Source organism: Lycium barbarum, chromosome 6 (assembly GCF_019175385.1).
Source record: "Lycium barbarum isolate Lr01 chromosome 6, ASM1917538v2, whole genome shotgun sequence".
Classification (NCBI taxonomy): domain Eukaryota; kingdom Viridiplantae; phylum Streptophyta; class Magnoliopsida; order Solanales; family Solanaceae; genus Lycium; species Lycium barbarum.
In genome coordinates this window covers 22,527,032-22,541,331 of record NC_083342.1, presented here as the reverse complement: position 1 = coordinate 22,541,331, position 14,300 = coordinate 22,527,032, and the positions used below count along the sequence as shown (strand labels likewise).

The 14,300-nt window shown below is 32.2% G+C and overlaps 1 pseudogene; it reads right to left on the bottom strand.

Moving 5' to 3' along the window:
• Window positions 1–6: 6 nt before the first annotated feature.
• LOC132643608 (L10-interacting MYB domain-containing protein-like) lies at window positions 7–4,536 on the bottom strand (annotated as a pseudogene).
• Between the last annotated feature and the right edge of the window lie 9,764 nt (window positions 4,537–14,300).

The following is a 14,300-nucleotide window of genomic DNA, read 5'->3' as shown; positions in this document are numbered from 1 at the left end:
CATCAGTAAAGAACAACAACCACAACAATACGTAAAGTTCCCATATTCATTAAAGTCAACACAACAACAATAACCATAAGGTTTAAGGATACAACCACAACATCAACAATACATAAAGTTTACACGTACAACCATAAGATTTAAGGATACAACCCCAACGTCTAAACAAGAAGCAATAAGTAAAGTTTACACGCACAACCATAATGTTCGAACATTAAACAATAAAAACATTTAACTATAGCAACACAATCAGCCCATTTTCTCAAGGTATAACTAATAGTTATACTCCAACCAAGACTTCAAAGCTTCATCAGTTTCCATCTTAAGAAACAGTTGACATACGTCCTTCTTAAGAAACATGTTGCAAACATAGTTGTACTTTCCACTCCCAGTAGGAATATCAGAAAAATTTGCCAACACATTCATACACTTATCAATGACGGGATCATCTACTGAAGGAGATGTAGCAATGCTTTTGCTAGACATAAACTCCACCAGAGAGTGTATATCCTCTCTCATTGATCCCACACCAGATTTTGCCTTATTTTTTTTTTTACTTGAGTGCTAGTTCCGATACCATCAATTGAACCTCGTCTTTTTAGCGACGGCTTAGGAAACATAATAGAATCCACATTCTATATATCATCACTTTCATCATTAGGATTGATAAAGTGTTCTTTGTCACAGCCACCAATATCATTTATTCCTTCTTCATCAAGATCTACTCCAATGCCAGACATTTGTTCTTGATTCGCTGTACGTGCTCTTTCTCCAGTAGCAACAATATTAGAAAACAACGCATCATAGCAATACCAAATAAGTGAAAGATCTATTTTCTTGAACTTATTATATCAATCATCCTTCTGTAACAAAAAATTCAAAACTACTTTAAACAAACCAAGAAATTTAGTAATGAAAGAAACAAGAAAGACATATAGAAAAATGTGAGAGATGTACCTTAATTTTTTGCTCCCACCAATCATCATCTGCCATAATTGTATTTTTCGTGGCATCCCGTCCTAAACCTGTCTCCCCTCTCATCAACTTCTTAAAAAGAATCCAATCTTTTTTCATGTTATCCCAATGATTTTCATTTGTTTTTTTTTATCATAGTTTCTTCCCGTGGTTTTATTGAATTCTTCAACAACATTATTCCATCCATCTCTATTTAAATGAGTGTGTGGTCTACGTCCTTGTCTAGTCTCATTTTCACACAAATCTATAAATTTAATGGTGGCATCATCATCCCACTTAGCATTACTTCGTGCCTTACTAGTTTCCGGCATGATTGACTGTAAACAATCTGAAGAAAGGAGAAATAAACGTTCATGAACTATGCCGATGACGCTCAACGACATAGATAAAGCAGCCCAGAAATTAGCAACATCATAGTGTTAGCAGCCCAATAACCAAACAAACTGCCACAATTTAAGCTAAAGTATAATATAAGGTAGAATTCTTTAGTTTTTCTTAAATAATGTCTCTATGATGTTTAGTTCCATGTTTCAAATTATGAGCCCGTTTAAATTGGCTTATAAGTTGCTTATAAGCTGTTTTCAGCTTTTTTGAGTGTTTGGCTGACCAGCTTAAAGTCATTTTGTGTTTAAAATAAGCTCAAAAAAATAATTGGGCCCGTTTGACTTAGCTTATCTAAAGCAGCTTATAAGCTGAAAACAACTTATAAGCTGCTTAAAATAAGCCCATCCAAACAGGCTTTATCTTCCAAGAGAAATATCTTGATAAATAACTTGGGTTCTGCTTCAACTGTCATTGCTAATCTGATAAATAACTTGGGTTCAAGGCTATCGCTGGTAAGACAATTGCTTTTAGTTATTCATCAAATAGACTTTTCTTGATAAATTAATGATAACGTAAGTTCCTTTGGTGCAGCTAAAAGACTAGTTGATGTTTTGGCAACTTGGAAGAAGTCATTCGCTTGCTGTTTTCAGTGCTATGCCACAATGCTGCTTGCAAGATCACTTTAATTTTTATCGTTCTTATGTTTAAATATTTTTTCTATGATAGAGATACTATATTTTTTTCAGAAGAAACCAAACAAGAATTTATTGCAGTTGGTGTGTTCGTTACAAGTAGGCGTGGTTGCATTAGTGCAGTTCATCTATAATATTTATTTCCAGTTTGTTTCCTTCAACCTTATTGCAAGTTTTAATTATTAACTTCTACTGAATTTTGCATTAGTTGTCCTTTTGTTCCTAATAGAGTGGACATTTAGTGAATTGATTATTAATTGAATTAACTTTACTTGTTAATATCATTGTACACCGTATAGATTGGTGTGTATATTGTGTTGGTTTGGATCGATTCTTCCAGCAAGTTTAAGTTGTGGCTCTATATTAGGATGTTGTGCTTGATGATTGAATTTGTAGGAATGAAAGATGTGAGTGGACAAGGAAAAAGTGCAGAGGATAGTGTATGAAATGAAATGAGTAAAGGGACCAAACTTACTGCACAAGACAAGTCTCATCGCCTGAGGGTATTTTTTTGACAATTAGAAAAATAATTTTGTCTCAAATGTATCTTGTTGGAACCTAGTTATCTGTTCTTTGCAATAACCAATATGTGTTCTCTGCATACATGAATTACTGTGTATGTGGATATTAAGTATCATTGAATGGGAATTTAAGACCAAAAAAAATTGTATGCATGTAAGAATAAAATACCGAATATTAACCGAATCGTACCGAAACCGAAGAAAAACCGAGATGATTGGTACGGTTTTGAAAAGCTTAGTTTTGGTTATATATACGGAGTAACTAAAAAATTGGGATGGTTTAAATTTTGTCAAATAACCGGTCGAACCGAATCATTGACACCCCTAGTACTCCCTGCACATGTAGTCTTAGACTTATCGGAACATATAGAGCAAGAAATTAGCTTTGAGCAGGTGGAAGGAGACTTCGATTCTTTTCAAGGAAAAATGGATCTTAGAGCAATTAGGAAGTCATCATACTCTATTGAAGTACAGTGTGGAGTCAAAAATGCACAAGAATTCTTTTCTTCCTGAAGCAATTATGGAAGAGGTTTGTATCCATGTCTACTCTCTTCATCCACTTAACACTGAAATTTATTTTCCTACATTCGTATGACAGGATTCTCTTGATTTTTAGCAGTTTGTGACATTTTTAGGTCATATATGAGGACCTTCCCTTGAACTGATGTGCAATCCGAGATTACATTGAGAAAAGGGAGACCGAGAAACCCCTCGAGAAATTTAACCATGATGTATGTAGAGAGTCATCCATTAGTTCATCAATGAAGGATTCATCTGTTTATTAGGATAGGCTAGCTGAGCAGAATTCAGACAGTAGTTGTTTATATTCACCTAGACTTAGGCCAAAAGTTCCGGGGTTACAGAGGGATATTGAAGTTCTCAAAAGGAAATGCACACGTCGGAACTTAATCACTCTGCTGACGACACTCAACCACAGAGATAAATCAGCCCAGAAATTAGCAACATCACAATGTTGGCAGCCCAATAACCAAACAAACAGCCACAACAAATTCAATAACTCAGACTCACGGTTTCCAATCACCACATACTAAACGGTCCTTAAGAGCCCTTTTATGAAGTTAAGAAGTGATAATATACCTCAAACACGAAGCAAACCAGCCCACTCTTGCTCGAACTTATAGGAATCAAACAAATACTACAACCACGAGAGCAAAAGGTAAGAGCACATAAATCTGAAGGAAAATCGAATACTACACGAAAAGTAATATATAAGAAAAATAAGGAAGGGAAGTCAAACAATATAAAAATATTTCAACTAATTAAAATCAATGTAAGTCCAAATATATGTCCAGAGCTTTCAATTCTAATATGGCTTCTTTATTTTAACCTTGTTCTTTTTGACTGAATGCTTCAAAGGGTAATTCTTTTAGACCAAACGTTTTAAGCTTTCGGTGTGATCATAATTGATACTCTCATTTTATTAAATCGAGTCCTTAAGCATCATTTATTACTCTTATATTTTTTGAACTCTTAATTATTAATTTTCTTAAAATCAAATAGGGTTCTTCACTTCTATTTTATGGGTTTTCCCTCATAATATTGAAGATCATTGAGAACAAATAAAATAAAGGCTAAAGAAATAAGAACCTGAAATTCAATTGAAATCTGAAGAATTTAAGAAGGATACTATGATCAATTCTATAGCTTCCACGAATTGGGTGGGTGGGAAGGGGGCAATAATGCTCTGAATGTTAATAAATACTTGTCAAAATTAGTTTTAAAAAATTAAGCAAGTCTGAGACCAAAACATGTAGTTTGAAATCGTAGACACCTAATAGAGTAAAAATCTATTACCAATTCCTTTTGATAACTCCATCACTCACAAAAGTGCACTAGATTTCGAATTCTTCAGATTAATAATACAAGTGACTGAACTTGCAAGAGAATAATGAAGAAGAACTTCCCAAGGTGAAAAGCAGCAGTGAAAGCAAGAGGGTTGCGTAGAAGATGATGAAAAGAGGAAAAGATCATATTTTTAGGGCTTTAGGTGAGAGGCTGCGTTGTAGAAGATGATAAAAAAAAAAGATCGTATTTTTAGGGCTTTAGGTGAGAGGGTAGTATTGGAATTAGAATAAAATATGAGGGATATAAAAGTAATTTTAATTGTCAAACCAAATGGCTTTTAAGCCCCCCCAAAAAAAAAGTTAGGAATCACCAACTTCTCATTCTTGGCCGACTTTAAGCACTTTATGACTCTTTTTAAGCACTTTAAATTTTTACCCAAACACTAAAATAAGCTAAAAAGGGCTTATAAGTTGGTCAAATAGGCTCTATGTATGTCGCTAAACTTGGGATTCAGTTATATTCTCTTAAGGTTTATCATCTTTTATCTCTCCTCTTTAACTGATACACTCCCTTAATTTTCTTAATCACTATGACAATAAAATATTTAGTTAACCATATATATATATATATATATATATATATATATATATATATATATATATATACACACACACACGGTATAATTCATTTATATTATAATTTATTGAGATATAGTATTATATATACATGGTATAATTCATTTTTAGAGGTATGTATTTATGTGTAGTATAATTCAACATATACTATAATGATATTAAGGTATAATATTAGATATACCTGATAGAATTTTTTGTTATAGTTCTAGTATAAATTATGAGATATAGGTAAAAGTTGTATATCCATCGCCAGAGTTATTAACATAGTAAAAGTCACTCTGCAGTATCATCTCACCGTGCGATCCGTGCTGATTAATGGTATCAGAACCATGGTACAGAAGTAGTAATAGGTGATATACGTCCAACACACATCTCCTAATGAATATCATTAGAAGTAAAAGTACTATTAAAAATAGTAAAAAAGAGGAATATGATATGCCTCAGTAATTGGATCTGCTTAATAAGTGGACCATCCCTAAAATCCAGCCCAGATTAATTTATCAGATGGGTACTTTTGAGAAATTAGGTCTCAAGCAAGTGATAAAAACTACTGAAGAAACAATTACAGTTGATAGTAACCATGTAGTGATTTAGCCCTCTATAGGGAAACCCATAGATTTATGCATATTAGGTTAGTACAGGTTGCATTCAAGCCACTTACATTAAGAGGTTTATCGGAAAACTTTATAGCAGCTTTAAGATATGGCAGGAACCAAAATTGGAAAAAATCCCTCATAGGGACAGTTCAAACCAGTTTGGCTTATCGCCCTGTATATTTTAATGCTTATCCTAATTTGCAGGCATCTTTACAGGATGTTAACTCTCTAGATGCTTTAATATTAAGTGTTAAATTACATAGCTATGATTATATGCCTGGTACAGAGGTAACATGTATTTGTTATAGAATATATTTTAAACCATTATACACTATGAATCCTATGTGTAAAATCATGGATTTTAAAAATGAAACTATTTTGATAGAAACTAATTTTGGCAAATCCAAAGTTGTTACTCGAAGACCCATCAAATGGGATGAAATTGATTTTCCCAAAGAGTGGATCATAGAAGGAGCAGCACCTCCTTAAAATAATATTAATACTGACATTTCAGAAATAGAGGAAACCCCACATGGGAATATTAAGTTAAGATATGAACCTCCATCTTTGTTAGATAAAGCTGAAAGTCATAGTATCAGCACTAGGTCTAGACTAACTAGATCAAATTCTTCATGTCATTCTTATATTTCACCAGTTGATTATATTGTCAAATCTCCATCTAGAGCTTCCACTTCTCAAATTAGAGAAACTGATGATAACAGAATCGGTAGTCTTAAAATTGATCAAGATAACATTGTTACTGGTATTCAAGACATGGAATTAACCATGTCTGATATGGATTTTAATGGTATTTAATGGATCAAGTCAATAAAATTGATTTTAGTCGGGGATCACCCGCAAGACAAAAAATTAGTCATGAGTTTTATATGCGCAGATGGGAACCATTTAGAAAGTGGATTTTTTCCAAATTTTAATTTAATGATGATGAAAAAACATTTTTCCAAGAAGACTTTTATAGGGATCTTTCCAAAGTCAACAAAATTATATCTTTTGTTCCTTGGTTTATCACTAAATATGTCGAAAATTATATTTCTGTTTTAGAACGTGGATATAAATTGACTAATGGAGAGATTGTTAATACTATATTTCCTCCCCAACAATCTTTTCAAATTGAAAAAGATGACAAAGTTCTTCATTTTGCAGCCTTTTCAAAATTATTTGAAAACGATACTTTACAAGTTACTGCTAAGCATATTAATAATATGCTGAAACAACAAAATTATTCTAATATTTACATGAATATCTTGGGTGAAAAACAAATTCTTTCACTTCATGATAGGATTGACAAACTATTTTCTCATATAGAAAAATTATATGATTCTACCCTTAATAAGGGAAAAAAGCAGGAAGTTGTTGCTACTCCAAGTACACAGCCTCTACCTGAAATCAAAGATTTTAAATTAAAACCTTTTTCAGAATTAGAGCAAATGCTTGATGAGAAATTCAAAGATTTAAATATTAGCCCTTTAATAGCAAAGGATGATGATAATTTTCCTAATATAGATTACAAAGTCAAAGTTGCAGCATATATTAATAAAATAGATGAATATTATGCTGATAAACCTGCTAAAAGGATGTACTACTATCCTAGGCCTACTCCTCAAGATGTCTTATTAGAGGAACATGGGCATATTGTTACCAATAGTTACAGTGGTAAAGAAATCTATGAATGGAACATAGATGGTTATAGTGAAAGACAGATTTATTGTACCATACATAGAATGTTGATGTATAGTACGGTAAGCAAGGTTAATAAAAATAATGAGCGAACTATTGCAGATATGATTATTGTTGGTTTTACTGGCCAATTAAAAGGTTGGTGGGATAATTATTTAACCCAGGAACAACGTAGTAATATTTTGAATGCCGTAAAACGGGAGCAAGGAACTTCTCAAGAACCAGTTATAGTTCCAAATGCCGTTTATTCATTGGTTATTAATATTATAGAGCATTTTTTAGGAAGATGGTCGAATAATAATGAAACCATTAGGACCATGCTTCAGAATTTAAGATGCAAAACCCTTACCTCATTTAGGTGGTATAAGGATGTATTCCTTTGTCGGGTTATGGAATTACCTGAATGTAATGACACTCATTGGAAATCCAAATTTATAGATGGATTACCCTCCCTTTTTGCAGAAAGACTAAGAAAAGCTCTTTGGAAATGGGAAGTTAGTATCAATTATGATAACTATACTTATGGAAAGTTAATAGGAACATGTATGCAGGAAGGTTTAGCCTTATGCAATGAGATCAAGCTGAATCAGCAAATCAAGAGACATGGTCTAAATGAGAGAACAATTAGGAGAATTCTGTGGATAATTTGGTATGGATATTCCACAAACCAAAGCACCTCCTAGGTGCAAGAAAAAGAAGAAAGATTTCCAAGTATGGAAAGAAAAACGCTTGCAAAAGAAAGCAAGGCGAAAAAAAGAATTCAAGAAAAGAAGGGATTATATTAAATCCAAAAATCCAAGAGCCTGTTATAAATGTGGCAGAGTTGGTCATTTTTACAAAAATTGTAAAGTCAAGGAAAAGATTAAGAACCTTGATATTGATGATGACCTAACAGAATCTTTATACAAGATTTTATTAAATTCAGAACCGGAAGATTCTGATTTTGAGTCTGATAATTCGGAGGACTTAGAGTTCTTGAGAATGAGAGTTATACCTCTACCAGTTTAGATGAAGGGCGTGCACTATGTCAAATGGGACAACCATGTACTAGCAAGGGTAATAACGAAGAGGATGAGTTTTATAATCTCTTCTCCCCAATACAAGATACCAATATCAATGTTTTAGATGGTAATAATCTTGTGGATTTATTAAAAATTATTAAGGATCCAGAGCTTCACGGATCGCACGGTGAGATGATACTGCAGAGGGACTTTTACTAGGTTAATAACCCTGGCGATGGGGTTGTCCAACTCAGAACAAGTCCAAAAACAGCCCTAACGCCACCTCGGCTCAGCAGGCACACAAACAGGACCACCGCCTGAATTTGAACAGTCCGCCTGGTTATTCTCTGTCTGACCTCAGCACCATCTTTGATGAATCCTGACTAATTAAAGCATTTTCACCATAATACCTAGTAGTCTAGTGTGATATAGTTCAACACAGGGGTTTTAGCCTGTCATTTAGGCTAAATATGAATATGTAAAAAAAAATTAAAATCAAAATAAAATAAAAGAAAGTAAAAATTACATAATAAACTGGAGTTGTGCTCAGCAAGGATGGAGATAATAAACAACAAATTTTTTTTATTTAGAGAGAGTATTTTACAAATAGAGAGAGAGAGAGAGAGAGAGAGAAGGTGGTCTGTGAAAACCTGTCTTCTATCGTAACTAAATGATCCTTATATAATGGATCAGTATAAAAGACGATAAAATTGAAAAGATAAAAATGGCCGACAGTTTTTGGCCGAAAGAAAAGAGATTCCTTAATTTTGGAAATCTCAGAAAACTTGCAAAAAAGTTTGAAAAAGAAAAAGTAATATACAATCATTACTAAAAACAAAATACTTTTCTTTATTAAAGATATGTTTTATAAAAGCAGATTCTTGTAGTGGGGTCCACCTTATCCCTTCATTATTGATTTTCCATTGTCTTTAGCTGAGCTGGAAGATTCTTCCTGCTGGCTTGTGCATTGTGCCAGAAATTGAGAAAAGTCTTCAGTATTGTCTGGACTCTGTGATTCACCCGCTAAAATATGTTCTGCATTTGCATCATCATCTTCATTATCTGTAGTATGACCAACTGATGCCATGGATGCATCTGAGGGAATTTCCATATTAAGATTTTTCGTTAAATCTTTTATAAATTCTTTCATGTATGTAGCTGTTATTTCGTCTGGGGGTATAATTCCCTTTTTGATTTGAACATCTTCTAGCAATATGCTAGAAGGGACTGGGAATGTCCCTTTGTCTGGAATGAATTGAGTCTCTATAACTGGCTATTGTAGTCTCAATCTAGTTTATTAACTCTCGTCCAGGTATAGTTCTATCAGCAGATTTTTGTATTAACTTCTTCCAGAATTTTGTATAAAAAATCCTATGTAGGCAAGGAGTATTTTGTGTGTGTGTGGGGGGGGGGGGGGGGGGGGGGGAGGGTATTACCCACTTCTACAGACCATTTCATGATCCATGGGATAGAGAATTCAATGAAGAAACACATATTAGCAATTCCTTCAGAGAATGTAGTATTAGTCTCCAAATCTATAATTTTTGGAGAAACTTTAACCTATTCAGTATATAAACTTTTAAAGGGTTCTAGTAAAATCTTTACAGTTGGACCATAATTGATCTCCCATTGACAAAAACAATTTGGAATGCCCTGTTTATAAATATTGACACATATTTTTATAAACCATGAATGTTTCCTATTAGGATTTTCATATAAAAGGAGTTTATTAAAGCCTTCAACATAATCCCAATAATGAAATTTAACTGAGATTTTTTGATCAGGATGGATATAATCCTTTTCCTTCAAAGTACTTATTCCCCATTCATTTGGAGAGAAAATTTTTTTTATAGTGATTTTGGAAAAGTTATAAACTTTTTTACTATTAGCAGGGTAAAAATGTTGAAATTCTGCTGATCCTAAAGATGAAAGAACTAGCTCATAATTCATCCAATATTTATAAGTAATTATAGCGTATGACGCTGCATCAAAATACCTTTGCATTATTTGCCGAGGTTCATCTCTCCATTGGAGGTCTTCATTTTCTATGAGAATTATTAATTCTCTGCATTTTGTTCATATGAATCAGTGTGCTCATGATCATCATCTGTAAGGACACTGGAATATGAGGGTGGAATATTATCCTTCTGCTTCTGAGATTTTATAAAATCCAGATATTGCCGATATGTAATCTCTTCCTTAGTATTACTGGAAGATCTTGTAATGTTATCGGCTATTAGCCTTTTTTTTCCTATTTGGGTGAGAACAGGGCCTCTGCCTGTTCCTTTGGATGTTGTTCCTCTACCTCCTCGTCCTCTATTAGAGTTGAGGCTAAATTGTGGCCTCATCCTGCAAATAAGATGAATAAGAATTATGAACTCAAATATTCTCTAGTGAGAAAATCAGGGAGACTATTATCTGACCTTTTTTTATAATGAATTTTGAAATCAAATGGGGCTAACAATGTCTGCCACCTTGCAAACATTTGTTAGAAACATTATGCTTACAATATTTATTAAACATAAATTTAGCTGCTTAGCAATCAATTTTTATTAAAAACTTTTGATTATATAGATCTCCTTGAAATTTATGAACACATTTTACTATAGCAAGAATTTCTTTAGCCACAGTAGCATAATTTTTCTGGCTGTTATTCCATTTACCAGAATAAAATTGGACCAAATATTCTTGTTTATCATCTGGAGAATATTGTTTTAATATTCCTCCATATCCAATATCAGAGGCATCTGTTTCAATAATTTTTTGCCAACTAGGATTGGCTGGTGTTAGACAAGGAAGATTATTAACTCTTTTCTTGATCTTGCGAACTGCTTGAGTATGATCATCAGTCCAGGGCTTTGGAATCTTTTTCAATCTATCATATAAAATAGATGTATCTTTCACCAAGTCTTTATAAAATGGTGAAATATAATTTAAGCTTCCAACAAATCTTTGTAGTTGAGTCTTATCAGTAATAATATCAGGGAATTTAGAAGTAAATTCAATACTTCTATTAATAGGAATAATTTTTCCTTTCTCAATATTATGGCCTAAAAAGCGGACCTTTATTTGGAAAATAGACATATTTGGCTTGGATATGACCAATCCATTTTGAATGATGATCTTCTTGAATATGTCAAGATGTTTAAAATGCATCTCTATAGTATTTGAAAATACCAAGATATCGTCGATATAAACAATGATAAAGTTACTATAAGACATAAAAATATCATTCATAATTTTTTGGAATTCTGAAGGGGCATTCTTTAGTCCAAATGGCATAACATTCCATTCGAATTGCCCAGTAGGGACATTAAAAGCAGTCTTGTATTTATCTGCTTCGGCAATCTGAATTTGCCAATATCCTGATTTTAAATCAAATTTAGAAAATATAATAGCATTTTGGAGACAATCCAATAAATCCTTTTTATTAGGAATCGGATATCTAATCCATTTTAAAACTTTATTAAGAGGTTTATAATTAATAACTAATCTACGAACTTCACATTCCTGTTCAGCATGTTTATTAACATAAAAAGATGTGCATAATCATGGAGATTTTGAAGATCTTATAAGACCCTTTTGTAAAAGAGAAGAAATCTCATTTTTACATAATTCTGAATATTCTTAATTCATTTGACATGGTCTTGCTTGAGTAGGAATATTTTCTTCCAAAAAAGTTTCTTCATATGGAAGAAAAACGATATGTTTTTTTTCTATCCCAAAAAGAATTAGGGTGATCACTACAAATTTGTAATGAAAACTGATTTTTTTAGAAAATCTATTTTTTGCTGTAATTTAGGATTTTGCAAAATTTCTTCAATACTAAGAGTATAAATTTCTTGTTTTAGAAAATTGACTTGTTGATATTTATTCATCAACTTATCTTTGATTTCATTTATAATCCTTGAAAATGATTCAGTTATAAACTGAAATTCAACAGCTTTTCCTTCAAAGGTACCTATAATACCTTTAGTATCCCATCTCTGGATAGAAAATATTTTTTGAAAAAATGGGGTTCCCAAAATTATTTGATTTGAAATATCTTTTACTAACACAAAACTTTCTGGCATGCAGACTTGTCTTGGCAAATATAATCTTTGGGTAATTTAAAAATAATTCTCATTTTCTGCCCATTAGCAGATCTAAGATTATGGGTAGTTTTATGAAAATATTTTGAAGGAATTAATCCTTCTTGAATACAATTTAAATCAGCTCCGCTATCAACGAGAGCAGTAAATTCCTTTTTGAAATTATAATCAATTAAAAAAGTAACTTTTATAAAAAAAACTTTTGTGAAGTAATAAATTCCAGAGTTTTCAGAAATTCTCCTTCTTTACTAGTACTTCCTTCCACAGATGTATTTTCTATAATATTATCTGCTGGAATTTTCATAACTTGTTTTCCCCTTCCTCAATTCTAGAAATTCTCTCATCTAGAATCATATTATGTTGTTTAAGGGTGGAAATCTCTTGTTTGAGATTATCAATCTCTCTTTCCAAAGCTTGGGTTGTGGCTGGAGTAGTTATGATCTTTCTCCTTTGTTGAAGACGTTTTTTAACTTCTGACATGGTGTATGTATACATAGTATAATTTAACATATACTATAATGATACTAAGGTATAATATTACATATACCTGATATAATTTTTTTACTGTTATAGTTCTGGTATAAATTATAAGATATCGGTAAAAGTTGTATATTCATGGAATAAATTTGTTAAGTTGAAAGTATTTTTTTGTGAAAAAGGTTTACTAAATATAAATATATATTTGTAGTATATGTAAGGTATAACTTTTTTATATCTAAATCATACCATTTATACTTATGGTATAAACATAATATACGGCAAAATCATATAACTAAAATGGAAAGAAACTAGGAACACAATTATCGTTGTATAATATAATTTTTTTAGCAAAAATGTAGGAAGAGAATCAATTATTATGCTGTTAATGACGTGCCCCTAATCTCGCCCAATTAATAGAGAGAGAAATCATTACTGTATGTAACTCCTAAACTGCCATTCAATGTTAATTAAATAGTTCTGATAAGGTTCTGTAAATACTTCTATATTATTGTATATTTATGTTTTTTTCCCTTAACTATTACGACTTCACTTTCAGCTAGCCAGTAGCTACAGCCTTTTGTTTTTTTTAAAGGTCTGATTTGTATGTGTTGGACTCGAAAAAAAAATAGGGGCAATCGTGCGAGATACCCATATAAAACTTCAGTGGGCCCCAGGTTAAGTTCACAAATGGCCTCTATAAGGGCGGACATAATTTTTTCTTAATTTTTTTTGGTCCCGCTTAGTAATTTTTTTTTTAAATAGTCTCTTTTTCAGAAAATTTGCGAGGCAAAGGTTTTTTATTGCCTAACGGGTATAAATTGTGGATATAAATTTGTTTTACCTAAAAGGAAGGAGTTCAGGATATTTCGAGACGGTGAAAATGCTCAATTGACCACAAATTTTAGCTTTTGCCTATAATTTAAGACAGCAAATCTGCTCAATTGGCCACAGGTTCTAATGGGCAATATAAGTTCTTCCCAGCAAATTTTTTCAATTTAAGATCATTTTTTTTTAATGATTTTGTTAAGCAGGGACAAAACTTCAAGACAAGACACTTTTAAGGACACCACGTGTCAGTTTTGTCCATAAAATTTCTTTTTCAAAATATCATTTGATAACTATATATTGAACTAATATTTTAAAGATAAGCTATTCAAGTTCTTTAAGTGGAAACAAATTTTCACTTCTTTTTCAAGTGACTACGCATAACTTTGACTTTCAAAAACAGTTTTTTAAACTTCAAGTTCAAAAACTCCTAATTCAAGATGTGAGAATTATTCAAATAATATAATATGGGGGCTCAACATCGGCTAAATTATAAATTGAAAAGTATCAGACTTTGGGCTTAACTTAATCTCAAAAGGGAAATTCTCAGGAATGCCCTTATTTTGGGGTGGTCTTTAATTTTTGCCCCTCAAATCGGTGGTCTTTAATTTTTTCCCTTCGCCTAATACCATGAGGTTTGGGGTTCGAATCCCGAC